Source organism: Benincasa hispida, chromosome 9 (assembly GCF_027475165.1).
Source record: "Benincasa hispida cultivar pf3 chromosome 9, pf3_genome.v1.1, whole genome shotgun sequence".
Classification (NCBI taxonomy): Eukaryota; Viridiplantae; Streptophyta; class Magnoliopsida; order Cucurbitales; family Cucurbitaceae; genus Benincasa; species Benincasa hispida.
Window position 1 is genome coordinate 68,696,775 of NC_143486.1, and position 16,170 is coordinate 68,712,944.

The 16,170-nt window shown below is 35.8% G+C and overlaps 1 pseudogene; it reads left to right on the forward strand.

Moving 5' to 3' along the window:
* The first annotated feature begins 12,326 nt into the window (after nucleotides 1-12,326).
* LOC150034036 (uncharacterized) lies at nucleotides 12,327-14,067 on the forward strand (annotated as a pseudogene).
* The last annotated feature ends 2,103 nt before the right edge of the window (nucleotides 14,068-16,170 follow it).

Here is a 16,170-nt window from a genome sequence, read left to right on the forward strand (position 1 = left end):
TGAGTTGGCAATCTGGCCACTTTCACCTATACAAATCAAAGAACCGCCTTCATGAGCAGGAGTTTACAACTCACTCAGGATTCAGGTCATGTCACCTATGGTCATCTTAGTGAAATATAAGTCTCTATTATTAACGACGTCATATAATGAGACTAATCATTTCGTATCCCGGTATTATACAAACTCTTTGTATAGGATACCCCCACTCGCATCTATCCACATAAATGATCAGGATCAGATTATTTGTAGTACTTTACAGCACTTGTAATACCTACAAAGTGGATCGTATCCGTAGTATCACCATCGTATCCTTAGTGTCACCAAGATAAGGTACCCAACCTTATCCATCTACTACTGGCCGTTTAGGTTATTATTTAAACAAGATCCACCTGTATATCTTTGCATACTTGTTTAAATTACATAAAATAACCTAGGATCTTTAGTTTATTGGATTGGGTGTATGCTTATAAAATAACAATTATTTTATTAATAACAACTTGTTTATATAATGTTTATAAACTACGAGAATACAAGAGATTAAGGACACCAATTGCAACGATCTCTCACTTTTCCTAAAGCTTAGGGAGCCTAATATACAATACAAATAAAGTGCAAAAACTACAATTAACTAAGGCACACACTATACGTCAGTTACATCTCCCACCTTGTCCTAGACAATATGTCGCATATCTCATAGACCCAGGCTTTCTAGATGACCCTTGAACACTTTAGCCGTGATAGTCTTTGTAAACGGATCAACAACGTTGTGCTCTGAAGCAATTTTCATGACATCACGTCACCTTGATGCACAATCTCCCAAATTAAATGATATTTTTGCTTTATGTGCTTGCCTCTTCAGTGACTCCTATGTTCTTTAAAATTTGCCACAACACCACTATTATCACAATAAAGTGTGATGAGCAAAGACATATTTGGAACAACTTCCAAATCAATAAGGAACTTCTTAAGCCATATAACCGCTTTAGCAGCTACGTATTCAGTTTCCATAGTGGAGTCTGCGATGCATCCTTGTTTGATGCTTCACCATACTATAGCTCCTCCATTCAAAGTAAACACTAACCCTGATGTGGATTTTCGAGAATCCCAATCAGTCTGAAAGTCAGAGTTTGTATATCCTATAAGGATCAAATCCTTATCTCCATATACAAGCATATAATCCCTCGTTATCTGAAGATACTTGAGGATCGTTTTAACCACTGTCCAATTATCTAATCTTGGATTGGACTTATTGAGTTTGATGCCCTAAATCTCGTTGGGTCCTATAGTTTGTAAATATTATGTACAAACTCATCGTTTATTTCACAAAATATATGATATTTTATTCCACTTTTTTGTTGCATTAATCACAAACCAATCAACTAAGTTCTATGATTATCTTATAACTTAAACATGTATGTAGAGACATACGAATGGATCATGTTTTAAGTGATAACTTAAATGGTCTGTAGTAGATGGATAAGGTTAGATACCTTATTCTGGTGACACTACGAGTATGACCCGCTTTGTAGATGTTACAGTTATTGTAAAATGCTACAAGTGATCTAATCCTGATTATTTATGTGGAGACAGGTGAGCGGGGATACTCTATACAAAGAAGTTTGTATAAGACCGGATCACGAAATGAGTAGTCTCATTATATAACACCATTTTTAATAGAAACTTCCATTTCATCAGGATGATCATAGGTAACACGACCTGAATCCTGAGTGAGGTGTGAACTCCTGCCTATGAAGACAGTCCTTTGATTTGTGTGGGTGAGAGTGGCAGATCGTTAACTCAACATGCCTACCATTTTGGGGATTTATCTGATTAGGGAGTTGGAAACACAGCTACACAATAGAATTCACTCCCCGAATGTTGGGAAATGTAGATAAATTGTTCCCTAGGGTGATTCCGAAACTTGAACATTGTGGGGTCATACCTTCTCCTAGCCTGAGAGGGGTTAGTCATAGTGAGACTATGATTTATTGTTCATTAGAGGAATCAATGGTACTTAAGGAGTTAGATGTAACTATAGGTGCAAAACAGTAATTTGGTCCAGTTGTACTTATGAGCAATTTGTGAAGGGTTGTCGTACTGTGGACTAGTTATATTTAATGGATACAGAAATATATCTATAGTGTGAAGAGTACAACTATCGGTCTTTAGTAGAGTGTTTGACAGTTAACGGATGATGAATAATTTAATTAAGAGTTTAATTAATTATTCACGAACCGTTGGAGTTTCAAACTACAGGTTCATGAGGTCCCCTCGGTAGCTCATCGGATTTTTTTAGAATCAAATTTTGGATTAATTTGAATTGTTCAAATTAATTGAGAAAATTAATTATATATGATATAATTAAGTTTATGTAATTATATATGATATAATTATTATAATGTATTTAATACATTATAATATAAAGGATTTATGAGAGGAATTAATTGTTTGAATATGACTCGAATGTTAATATATGAATTGATTCATATAATTAAAATTTAATGTAAATGTGATTTATATTAAATACCATGAGAGAGAGAAAATTTTAAATAATACATATGTACTTTTTTTAAAAAAAAATAATTGAGAAAATGCATGATTCAAAAGTAAATCATAAACCCCATTTCCAAAATTTTTAATAATACATGTGTACTTAAAAAAATAACAAAGCAAAGTACAATCCATAATTTATTAAAATACTAGATTTTTCCCGTGCAATTATTACATTTTAAAATACAAAATTAATATTATAAGTTTTAATAAGATTTTACTAATAATTATAGCAAGATATATTTTTGCTTAACATATATAGTTGTTCAGGAATAGCATCATCAATGTTCTATGTTTTTTTTTTCCTTATCTAGAACTATCCAAATATATATGGTTAAGATGAGGAAAGTAAAAAAATTTATGTATAGCTGAAAAAAAAAAGATCAAAAGTTTGAGGAAGATTTAAAATGAGTTTTGATAGGCTATATTATTATTATGGTTGTTGGTGGGGTGTTTTTTTTAGTTATTAATATTTTCAAATAATTTGTGGGTTTTCTTTTTATCCATTAACAACATGATTCTAATATATGGCATATGTGCATGGATTTTTTTTTATTCTGTAAGTTTTAATTTATATTTGTAATGAGTATTAATTTGAGTTTTAATTTATAATTGTAAAGTTCTTAAAAACAATTTTTTTTAATAAAATGACGTATTATTTTAAGACTGACGAATTATTGATGGTTATTGAAAAAATCAAAATATTTATCAAATTATAGAGATAAGCCATGAGAAAAAGAAAAGGATATAAAATATAATTAAAATTATTTGTATGATATATTACGAAAAATCCAAAAATTCTGTTTGATATTATAATGTTGTAAAAGAATGATTAAAGAAAATAAATCATAATGTTTTCATTCATAACCCTACTTATTTATATTGATGTATTTTATTTTCATTGTGGGATAAAATATGGATTTTTTCGAACTAAAAAAAAAAAAAAAGAATGTTTTTCCTCTGAATTATGGTTTTCAGTTGACCTATTAAAGCAACATAAATAAATTCAATTAATTATAAGAATTGTTCTTTTGTAGTATTGCTTTTCCTTTACCTTACAAAGACTAACTTTAAAGACAGACAAATTTGCTAAAATAAATAAGAGACTCTAGTTTAAAATCTTACAACTTGAACTATATTGCTCAACAAATTAAATTATTGTCTTTTTCCTTATAGCTACTTTTGATTGAGTCCATCCATAATGTCAGGTGTATGTACAATGTATGTATATGTGTATGTACGTAACAAAATTATTAGCTTTAGAATTTTGTTGGCAGTTTCCAAAATCAAGATGGGTGAACGTTCACGAAATATACTTACTGTTTGAACAAATCACGATCTCTCCTCAATTCCAAATGGTGGTGGAGTCCTGGTTGATATCATCGTTTCAAAGGAGTTGGGGTGTGAATATACATGATTTTACGACGATGGAGAAGCTCCTAAATTTGATGAATTATTCCCCATTGATACTCTATGGTTTCTTTTACGATAAGATTTATTCTTTGCATGCACATATATATGTATAAGAAAAACATTTAGAAGTTTAAAGATTAAACGGAGGCATAGAAAGGTCCATTCACGTTATTGGAGGAGGAAGATGAAATGTAAAACAAATTATAAAAATACAATTCTTAATCCCTAATTAGTGCATGTGTAGATTTTACTTTCAAGGATAATTTAGGTATAATAAAAATTCATAAAGATAAAATTGTCCAAAAAAAGTTTCTTCCTCATTCGTATTTTATTATATACTAAACTTTATCACGTGCGTGCACATGTTTATTGTCTTTTAAACTATAAAATTAATCAAATAAATTTTAATAATATTTCGCTAATAATTATATTGTGATATTTATTCATCAATTAAAATTAATTTCAACACTTTCTATTATACCTAAATATTTTGTATAAAATAAATTTTGAGTATAAAATGAAAAATTTTAGGATAAAAGGTGTTGGCTTACGCAAAAATATATATCTAGTGAGCATTAAATGAAAAATATTATAGAGATTTGAAAAGTCCATTTTAAAAACGAGTATTGTCCATCTGTTACTTTCTTCCGAAACGGATTCTATAATATCATATATTACATCTCCTCTAAAACGAGGGACTTCGAAAGGGTTGGGTTGCTTCCGTGAGAAAGGGAGGGGGGAATGGTGAGGTGGGTCCCTCTCATAATCGATATTGGATTTGAATCAGATTTCGGATCAATCCATATTGATTGACTGCCTCCATTATGTTGTTGCTAACAAATACCAATCTAAATAAAAGAGTCGACAGAATATTCTACTATCCCGGTGTCCGTGGGTGACTGCCTGCACTATGAGTGCTTGCTGCTCCGCCCGCAGCGCTTGCATATACATATAAAATGACTGCAATGGAATGCCATTCCCCTGCCCCTCCTTGAAAAAAGGTCCAAGCGAATAAAGTAAAAACGAATTCATATTCAAATACAAAATACACACCTCTTCAGGCCTATTGATCAAACTTCCCAGCCCCAAAGCGGAATTGACCGATGGTAGTTGGTCGAAGCTTTTGACCGCTCGGCCACTCTCCCCTTCCCGGGCCGAGGCCCCCTTGCTCGAAAGCCGTCGACGATAATACTCTAATCTAATAAGGGGATGAGAAAGTGAGAAGTTATGATTCTTTCTCCGATCTTCTAGTTCCCACCATATTGTCATTTATATACTGAGGATCGATCCAAAGGTGCTCACTCATTGAGCCCCGGTAAGGTAATCAGTCAGTGCCGGTGTCGGTGTTAGATGATCAATTAATTACGCACTGTTAGAGGCCAATGAAAGATCTCGAAGAGCGGGATGACAAAGCTCAACAAAGGAAGGAGCTTGTAAAATGTTGCAAGGGATGCCATGTTGCAAGAAAGAAAAGGGCTGGGCCAGCAAGTCAGAATCCTACCAAGACCTTGGAGAAGGTAGAATAACACGTGCACAAAAAAATTTATATTCAATTCGCATTATTATTACTGGACTTGAGGGATATATTTAAACTATTAGTTTGAAGACATTTTTACACTTTTATTTTTAATTAGTTTCTTAATTTTTGTTTTAACTACGACCGATACCTTTGCAAAATAAAAAGTTTTAATTATGTATCAAAATTTGTAGAATAATTTTTTTTAATAACTAATATTTAACCTCCAGATTATGGAATAATATAATTTTGAAATTATATTACGTTATTGAAAATTAAGGAAATAATAGATGTAATGAAGAAGAAAAACAAAGGGGATATTTGGGGCAAGGACTATCCCAAACTATAATAATATTTCTTACTACAGTAAATATTATTTTGTAATCCTACAGTAAACACTATTTTAAAATCTCAATTTGCTACCGTTTTTACTATTTTAGATTTATATATTTTTATTATTTACTACAGTATTTACTATTTTTTTCTCAAATTAAAATAGTTTATATCTCAAACACATACTATTATAACCCAAACTAAAATAATCTATACCCAAACACAAATTATTATAACCCAACTAAAATAATCTAAGACTATAATAACCAATTTTTTGCCCCAAATGCCCCCAAAAGTTTAGAAATATATGAAGACGTGGGAGTAATAAATGTTGAAGAAGTGGTATATTTTAACGTGTGGTCCATGGGATGTGGGAGGCAATAATAATAATAATAATAATAATAATAATGATGATGATGATGATGATGTTGTCGTCATCGTCATCCAAATTTGGAATATGATTTAGATTTAGGATCAAATTTGGAATATGTCCAAATTTTAATTTGAGATTTTATATATAATTTAATCTCAAAGTTGAACAATTTGATTTGGAAATGGGATAAAAGTTAAACTTGATTTGAATTTGCTATAAAATTTGGAATATGACCAAATTTTAATTTTAGATTTTACCCCAATTTGATTTGAAAATAGGGATAAGAACTTAATTTGGATGAATTTGATATAAAATTTGGAAGATGACCAAGTTTGAATTTTACAACCATTTGAGATTTTATCTTTAATTTAATTTGACTTGAGGATAAAAGTTTAAATTTTAATGATTTAGATTCGGGATAAATTTTGGAATATGTCCAAATTTTAATTTGAGATTTTATATACAATTTAATCTCAAAGTTGAATAATTTGATTTTTTTAAAATAAAATTTGGAATATGGCCAAATTTTTATTTGAGATTTTATCCCAATTTGATTTGAAAATAGGGTAGAACCTAAACTTGATTTGAATTTGCGATATAATTTGGAATATGGTCAAATTTTAATTTGAAATAAATTTGAAAATTTACCCTTAATTTGATTTGGATTGAGGATAAAAGCTAAATTTGATTTGAATATGAGATAAATTTTGGAATATGGCCAAATTTTAATTTGAGATGAATTTGAGATAAAATTTGGAATATTTCCAAATTTAAAATTGATATAAGTGGATTTTGATATATTTGATTTAAGGCTTATCCATTCAAACCCACCAATAATCTTCAATTCAAATTTAAAAGATAAGATATTTTGATTCAAATCTTATCAAAATCTTTTAAAAATATAAGATTTTAGTAGGAAATCCAAATTAAATTAGGAATTTGAGTCCATCTTAGCCTCTATAAATAGGGTTCACCATACATATCTTTCTCATTCTCATCTTCCACTCCTACACTATTCTCCTCCTTCTTTTCTTCCTTTTCTTTTTTTTTCTTCTTTTTTTTTCTCCTTTCTTTTCTTCTTCTTCTTTTTTTTTTTTTTTTAATCTTTTTTTGTTTCGTTGTTTTTCCTTCTTTTTTTGTTCTTTTTTCTTTTTTAAAACTTTTTTGTTTCATTTTTTTGCAGCAATGCCCCGATACGTAACCGTCTCTTTGACACACATAGGGATGACCGAAAATGTCTAAATAACTCTATTATACCACCATTTCTCGATCAACATGGGGATAACCCCCGAAAGGTCTAACAACCCTCATTTGATCAACATAGGGATGACCCCGGAAAGATCTGTCCTATTATATTGCCACTTCCTGATCAACATAGTTTAACAACCCCTATTTGATCAACATAGGGATGACCCTAGAAAGGTCTACTCTATTATATCTCGATTAACATGGCGATGACCTCAGAAAGGTCTAACAATCCCCATTTAATCAACAAATGGATGACCCTGGAAAGGTCTACTCTATCATATCTCAGTCAATATGGGGATGACCTTGGAAATGTCTAACAATCCCCATTTGATCCATATAGGGATGACCTCAGAAAGGTCTACCCTATTATATCGTCACTTTCTGATTAACATGAGGATGACCCTGAAAAGGTCTAACAACCCCCATTTGATCAACATAGGGATGACCCCAGAAAGGTCTACCCTATTATATCGTCACTTCCCGATCAACATAGGGATGACCCCGAAAAGGTTTAACAACCCCCATTTGATCAACATAGGGATGACTTTGGAAAGGTCTGCCCTATTATATCTCATTTGACGTAATGGGAGGGTTGCGAACCCACTTGTTCGTTATATGGGTTTAACTAAAATCCTGGCCATGGTAGCCGATGGCAAGGTTGAGGATTCGTTGTCTTACAAGAAGGCAATGGAGGATGTTGACAGAGATGAATGGGTCAAAGCCATAGATCTCGAGATGGAGTCTATGTACTTCAACTCAGTTTGGGATCTTGTAGACAATCCGATAGGGTTACACCTATAGGTTGTAAGTGGATCTATAAGAGGAAACGAGGTGCTGATGGAAAGGTGCAGACCTTCAAGGCTAGACTGGTGACAAAGGGTTATACCCAGGTGGAGGGAATTGACTATGAGGAGACTTTCTCACTTGTTGCCATGCTTAAGTTTATATGCATCATCCTATTCATTTCCTCATATTATGACTATGAGATATGGCAAATGGATGTCAAGACTGTTTTTTTGAATGACAATCTTGAGGAGACCATTTATATGGTGCAACCTAAGGGATTCATAGCCCAAAGTCAAGAGAAAAAGGTTTGTAAGCTGCATTGGTCCATTTATGGACTGAATTAGACATCTCGATCTTGAAACATATGGTTTGATACTACAATCAAATCTTATGGCTTTTACCAAAACGTTGATGAGCCTTGTATCTAAAAGTAAATCATCAACAGTTCAGTAGTTTTCCTAGTGTTGTATGTAGACAATATCCTACTCATTAGGAATGACGTATGTTTATTGGCTTTAGTTAAGAATTGGCTCGCGACCCAATTCCAAATGAAAGATCTGGGAGAGGCTCAGTTTGTTCTTGGGATTTAGATCTTTTGGGATCGAAAGAACAAAATGCTAGCACTGTCTTAAGTATCATACATTGACAAGATGTTAATCAAGTACTCGATGCAGAACTCCAAGAGGAGCCTATTGCCTTTTTGACATTGAGTTTAATTGTCTAAGGAACAGTGTCCTAAGACACCTCAAGATGTTGAGGAAATGAGACGGGTTCCCTATGCATTTTTCGTGGGCAGTTTGATGTACGCGATGTTATGTACTAGACCTGACATCTGCTACGATGTGGGGATAATCAGTAGATATCAATCTAATCCAGGACAGGGTCACTAGACAGCCGTCAAGAACATCCTCAAGTATCTTTGGAGAACGAGGGACTACATGCTTGTGTATGTTTCTAAGGATTTTATCCTTACTGGATATACGAACTCTGATTTTCAAACTGATAAGAATTCTTGGAAATCCACTTTAGGATCAGTGTTTACTTTTAAGAAGGGGCTGTAATATGGAGAAACACCAAGCATGGGTGCATCATTGACTCCACCATGGAGGCTGAGTATGTAGCGGCTTGTGAAGCTGTTAAGGAGGTCGTTTGGCTTAGGAAGATCCTGACTGATCTAGAAGTTGTTCCAGACATGTCTAGGCCCATCACCCTTTATTGTGATAATAGTGGTGCTATGGAAAATTTTCGTGAACCTCGGAGTCATGAGCACGATAAGCATATAGAGCAGAAATACCATCTCATCCGAGAGATTGTGCATCAAGGGGACGTGATTGTCACGAAGATAGCTTCAAAGCACAATATTGCTGATCCATTTATGAAGGCTCTCAAGATTACAGTGTTTGAGGGTCGCTTGTAGAGTATGGGTCTACGGGACCAACCGCGGCTGGACTAGGGCAAGTGGGAGATGTTGTACTAGGCCTTTGTGCCCTAGTTTATTGTTTTGTGTACTTGTAATGTGATTATCTTGTACACCCCACTAGCTTTAGGACAAGTAGGAGATTGTTGGGGTTGATGCCCTAAATCTCGTAGGGTCCTGTAATTTGTAAACATCTGTATGAACAAACAGTTTTGTGATTTATAATATGAGATATTTTATTCACTTCAGTCTATGAAATATGAGATATTTTAGTTGTTTTAACCATAAACCAATAAACTAAGATCCCTTATTATCATTATAACTTAAGCATGTATGTGGAGACATACAAGTGGATCGTACTTTAAGTGATAACCTAAATGGTCTGTAGTATATGGATAAAGGAGGGAAATCTTATCCTGGTGACACTACGAGTGTGACCCGCTTTGTAGGTGTTATAAATGTTGTAAAGTGCTACAAATGGTCTGATCCGATCATTCGTGTATTAGACATACGAGCAGGGATGCTCTATACAAAAGAGTATGTATAAGATCAGACCACGAAATGTTTAGTCTCGTTATATAACATCGTTCATGACAAAGACTTTCATTTCACTAGGATGGCCATAGGTAACATGACCTTAATCCTGAGTGAGTTGTGAACTCCTGCCTATGAGGGCAGTCCTTTGATTTGCATGGGTACGAGTGGCCAGATCGCCAACTCAAACCTACCACTTTGGGGATTCGTCTGATTGAGGAGATGGGAACTCAGCTACACAAGACGAAATTCACTCATTCCCCTAAGCAGGGGTAAGTAGATAAATTGATTCCTTAAGGGCTGATTCCAAGGCTTGAACAATGTGGCGCCACACCTTCTCTTGGCCCGAGAAGGGTTTACTCATAATGGGACTATGATGTATTGTTCATTAGAGGAATCAGTGGTACTTAAGAAGTTAGATGTAACTATAGGAGGGAAACGGTAAATTGGCCAGTTGTACTTATGAGCGATTCGTGAAAGGTCATCATACTGTTGATTAATTATCTCCGATGGACACAGAAATATATCTGTAGTGCGAAGAGTGCGGCTATCAATCTTTAGTGGAGCACCCGACAGTTAATTGAGGGTAGATATCGTGATTAAAAAGTTTAGTCAGTTATTCACGTACCGTTGGAGCTTCAAGCTACAAGTCTATAAGGTCCCCTTGGTAGCTCAATGGATTCATGTTAAGAATCAGCTTTTGGGTTAATTTGAAGTGTTAAATTAACTGGAGGGAAATTGATTATATATGATATAATTAAATTGATTCAACTACATGTGATATAATTGATTTAATGTATTTAATACTGTTGAATGAGAAATTTTGGACCAATCACAAGTTACCACGTCATTTACTAATTAATGACGAAATTCCAAATCATTAAATTTGGGCTCAATTAGGAGTTGACATATGTCCTGAATTGAAGTTGAAGACAAATTTTGATGACGCCACGTGTTTTTATCATGATCGTTGAATAAGATAAAATTAATTTGGCCCAATTTGATATTATTATTTGAGTCAAAGTCCAACTAAGCCCAAAATTGGTTGAATTTTATCCAAATGACAAATCAGGCCTAAATCCGATTAATCGGGCCCAAAGGCAATACCCATGGACCAACTAAGCCCAAGTCCAACTAATTGGGCCCAAAGGTCAGACCCATGGATCAACCGAGCCCAAGCCCACCTGTGAACTCTATAAATAGAGAAGCTCTCCTCATTTGGAGGGGTCAGCAATTCTATACTCCAGAGAACTTATAGGGAATTCTCTACAATTAGAAGACTCCTTGACTCCTGAAGCTGACCACACCTGAAGACTAAAGTCCTTCGAAGATACAAGCATTCAGAAGACTGAAGTCCTAGGCAAGCATTCTGAAGACTGAAGTCCTTTGAAGATACAAACATTCTAAAGACTGAAGTCCTTTGAAGATACAAGCATTTTCTACATTCAGAGAGCCCAGCTGAGAGAATTCATCGACAACCAGAAGACTCCCAAAACTCCTGAAGCTGCACCCCTAGAAGATAGAAGACCCTTGAAGACATAAAGACTCTTCCAAGTCTTCTACTTCAAGAACACTCGGTGCTTTTCTTCTTCAAGTCAAGCACATTCACCCAACTGAGAGAGAATCAGAGGATCAATTATTAGAGATCAAACCACATCGCATCAAATCAACTTCAACATCAACACCAACTCAAGTTCAACTCCATGAAACAAGTTTTTCCGGAAGCCTAGTGCGAACACTAATCCTCCAAGAAGATCAACAAGCCCGAAGGTCGATCATCCAAGAAGATCAATAAGCTCAAAGGTCGATCATCTAAGAAGATCAACAAGCCCAAAGGCCGATCATTCAAGAAGATCAACAAGCCCAAAGGTCGATCGTCCAAGAAGATCATCAAGCCCAAAGGCCGATCATCAAAGAAAATCAACGAGCCCAAAGGCCGATCATTCAAGAATATCAACCAGCTTAAATACTATAGTTTTTAAGAGCATCAAAATATTATGTATTAGAGATTGTACTCACTTTCCACAAAATCAATACAAATACAAGTTCCACGAAATAATTTTTTTCTTGAAATCTCGTGCGAACAAATTGGCATGCCCAGTGGGACCTCTATACCTCTCATCTTTCTCTCTTCATCCGAGTCAACAAATCTATAAATGCCACCAAAGAAAGCTACATCCAAAGCTACCGTCGCAAGCAACACTTACATAAGCTTTGTCATCACGGAGAAAATCTGGGACCAGCTGATGAAATTTCCTAAAGGCAGGATCGTCATCAAAGAAAATCCCTTGTTTGAAAACTATGCTTCTACTACTTCTATCAGAGAAAGAATCACATTTTGATGTAGTGTCTGTCATGATGACTGACGTAACGACTGAGTCGACCATGGCAGAGATAGAGATAAAGATAAATCTTCTAATGAAGGTTGTAGAGAAGCGAGATCATGAAATTGCTGCTTTAAGAGATCAGATACAGGATCGAGATACTGCTGAATCAAGTCAATCTCTAGCTACAAAAGCCAATGACAAAGGAAAAACTGTCTTGCAGGAAAGTCATCCACTACAATCCACCTCTATTGCCTCCCTGTTAGTTCAACAACTCTAGGATATGATCACAAACTCCATAAGAGCTCAGTATGGAGGACCGTTGCAAACTTCCTTTATGTACTTCAAGCCATACACCAAGAGAATCAACAACCTGAGAATGCCAGCTGGGTATCAACCTCCAAAGTTCCAGCAGTTCGATGGAAAGGGCAATCCAAAACAACATGTTTCACAATTCATTGAAACCTGCAAAAATGCAGGAACCAGAGGAGACCAGCTAGTCAAGCAGTTCGTCCGTACCTCGAAAGCAAATGCTTTCAATTGGTATATTAATTTGGAGCCAGAAATGATTGACAGATGGAAACAGCTAGAAAGGGAGTTCCTAAACCGTTCTACTATACAAGGTGCATTGTTAGCATGATGGAGCTGACGAACACCAAACAGTGGAAGGGAGAGACAGTCATCGATTACATCAACCGATGGAGAGCATTGAGTCTGGATTGCAAAGATAGACTCATTGAATTATCTGCAGTGGAGATGTGCACTCAAGGCATGCATTGGGAGCTTTTGTACATCCTAAAAGGGATAAAACCTCAGACATTTGAGGAATTGACAACACGCGCTCATGATATGAAGCTGAGCATCGTCAATAGGGGAACTAAAGATTTCCTAGTCCCAGAAGGGAGAAAATACAATAATGAATCCAAGGGTACTGAAAAAGATCGTGGATAGTGCCACAAAAGAATCTATGGTCATTCATGTGACCCCGCAACAATTTTCCTCCAAAGGAAAACAAACAAAATTTGAAAGAAGGCACAATGAGGGCGTGAAGCTTTGTCCAATTCTTAAAGAAAGACAAGAGAAGATTTATCCATTCCCTGACTCTGATGTGACAGATATGTTGAAGCAACTGCTAGAGAAGAAACTTATTCAGCTACCGGAATGTAAGCGGCTGGAACAAGCAGGAAAAGTAGATGATCCTAACTACTGCATGTATCATCGGGTCGTTAGCCACCCAATTGAAAGGTGTTTCGTGCTGAAGGAACGAATTCTGAAGTTGGCTCGTGAAAAGAAGATTGAGTTAGATTTGGATGAAATAGCTCAGACAAATCACGCTACAGTAGCGGCAACTTCAAGTACTCCAACATTGTCTGTGTCCTATGCTCAAAGACAAAGCCTAATCCAGTTTGGAGCCTTCAAGCCTATAGTCTTTTGGTTCCAGCAAGAGATTCAAACAGCAAATTCCAAAAATAAAGATGAGCTCGTTGGAGATGACAACGAAGTGTGGATAGTTGTGACTCGTCAAAAAAGAAGACAGCCAAACTCCACCCAAAAAGAGTCGCGTTCCTATTGAAGCTATAAAAGAAGGAACAAGGCTCATAAAAAGAAAGGCAAAAAGATGACATGGAAGCCTAAGCTTGCTAAGAAAGAAGACAAGAACTTTCCTCAATTCCGACGGCTAGCAACTTTGGCAGAATTTCTCCTAATAAGCTTTCTCAATAATCATCAAGAGAAAGTATCAGAAGTTATTACATGTCATACGTCGGCATAGTGGAAGTCGACAACAATCATATAACTGTCGAAGAAGTCAACGACTCAGAAGAAATGAAGCAAAAAACTTCTGTCTTCGATCGTATTAAACCTTCAAGTGTTCGATCTTCAGTCTTTCAAAGATTGAGTATGGCCACGGTAGGAGAAGAAGACCAATGTCCAATAACTACTTCTACTCGAACTTCAGCCTTTAAAAGGCTAAGTATATCCAAATCAAAGAAAGATCGACCTTCAGCATCTGCTTTTGATCTTCTCAAGACAACAAGCGATCAACATGAAGGAAGGATGAAAATCTTGAAGGCGACGTCATTCCATGGAGAAAACAACAACAAAAAGATTCACAGTTGTGTCCCTTCACGCATGAAGAGGAAATTTTCTGCTGACATAAGTACAGAAGGTTCCTTGATAGTGAAGCCAAAATTCATCATATTGACAAATCCTACAAATGAAGAGGGTGATCAAAATCATGATGAAATAAGAGCTTCTGAAGTTTAAATAAAGAAGCTCATCATCGCAAGAGCCTAAATTGCATGATGCTCCTGGCCTGCATGAGCCCCCCCTCCCCCCCCCAAAAAAAAAAAAAATCTTTGTATGAGCTACGTTACGACTTGATCCTTGTCATTAGAAAGGGTACGTAGGCAACTTAAAGAAATTTAAGTTCAGTCGCGCATAAAAAAAAAAAATTCTTTTTTAAAGAAACTTCAAGTTCAGTCCAGTTAAAAAAAAAACTTGAACTACGTCATAATTTGATCCCTCTCTTTAAGGGTAGGAAGGTAACTTAAAAAAATTTAAGTTTAGTTCATTAGAAAAGGTACCACAACCACCTAAGTATGATGCTACAAGATTGATGTTGATCATCCCCGTTAAAGAATGACACTCCAGATTGAAGATGTTCATCCCTATTGGGGGCAACACAATGGATTGAAGATGTTCATCCCTTATAAGAAGCTAGCACAGTAAATAAAAGACACACACTTGGAATGCGCTTCGCTTCCTCTTTAAAATCAAACTTGGATGCTCCTCCATCTTCAAGTTCCGAGGCATCATTGAATGCTCAAGTCTGGAGGCTTTGCAATGCCATCTTCATGCTCAAAGTCACGAAGTCAAGCTCAATGTGAAGATTCATCGATGTTTCATCAAACTTAAGTGCAGAGGATTCGTCGATACTTCAAACTCAAATGCGGAGGGTTCACCGATTCTTCAAGCTTAAGTGTAGAGGATTTTTCGATGCTTCGTCAAACTCAAATGCGAAATATTTACTGATGCTTTGTCAAACTCAAACGCGAAGGTCTTGTCGATGCTTCTCAACCTTCAAGTTTAGAGGCTCTATCGATGCTGCTCCATCTTCAAGTTCAAGATTGGCATGCATAACCCTACTTCCATCTTCAAGTTCAAGATTGGCGTGCATGGCCCCACTTCCAACTTCAAGTTCAAGATCGGTGTGCATGGTTCTGCTTCCATCTTCAAGATCAAGGTCGGTGTGCATGGCTCCTCTCCGTCTTCAAGTTCAAGGTCGGTGTGCATGGCTCTGCTCCATCTTCAAGCTCAAGGTCGGTGTGCATGGCTCCGCTTCATCTTCGAGTTCATGGTCAGTGTGCATGGCTCGGCTCCATCTTCAATGACTCGGTCTACAAAATCATGATGCAACTTCATTTCATCTCCAAAGTCTGGCTTGGTTCACTTCATCTTGAAAGTCAAGTGCGGTTTCGCTTCATCTCCAAAAGTCAAGTGCAACTTCGCTTCATCTCCAAAAGTCAAGTGCAGCTTCGCTTCATCTCCAAAAGTCAAGTGCAGCTTCGCTTCATCTCCAAAAGTCAAGTGCAGCTTCGCTTCATCTCCAAAATGTTAGTGCATTTTCGCTTTATCTCCAAAGTTTGGTATGGCTCGCTTTATCTTCACAAATTTG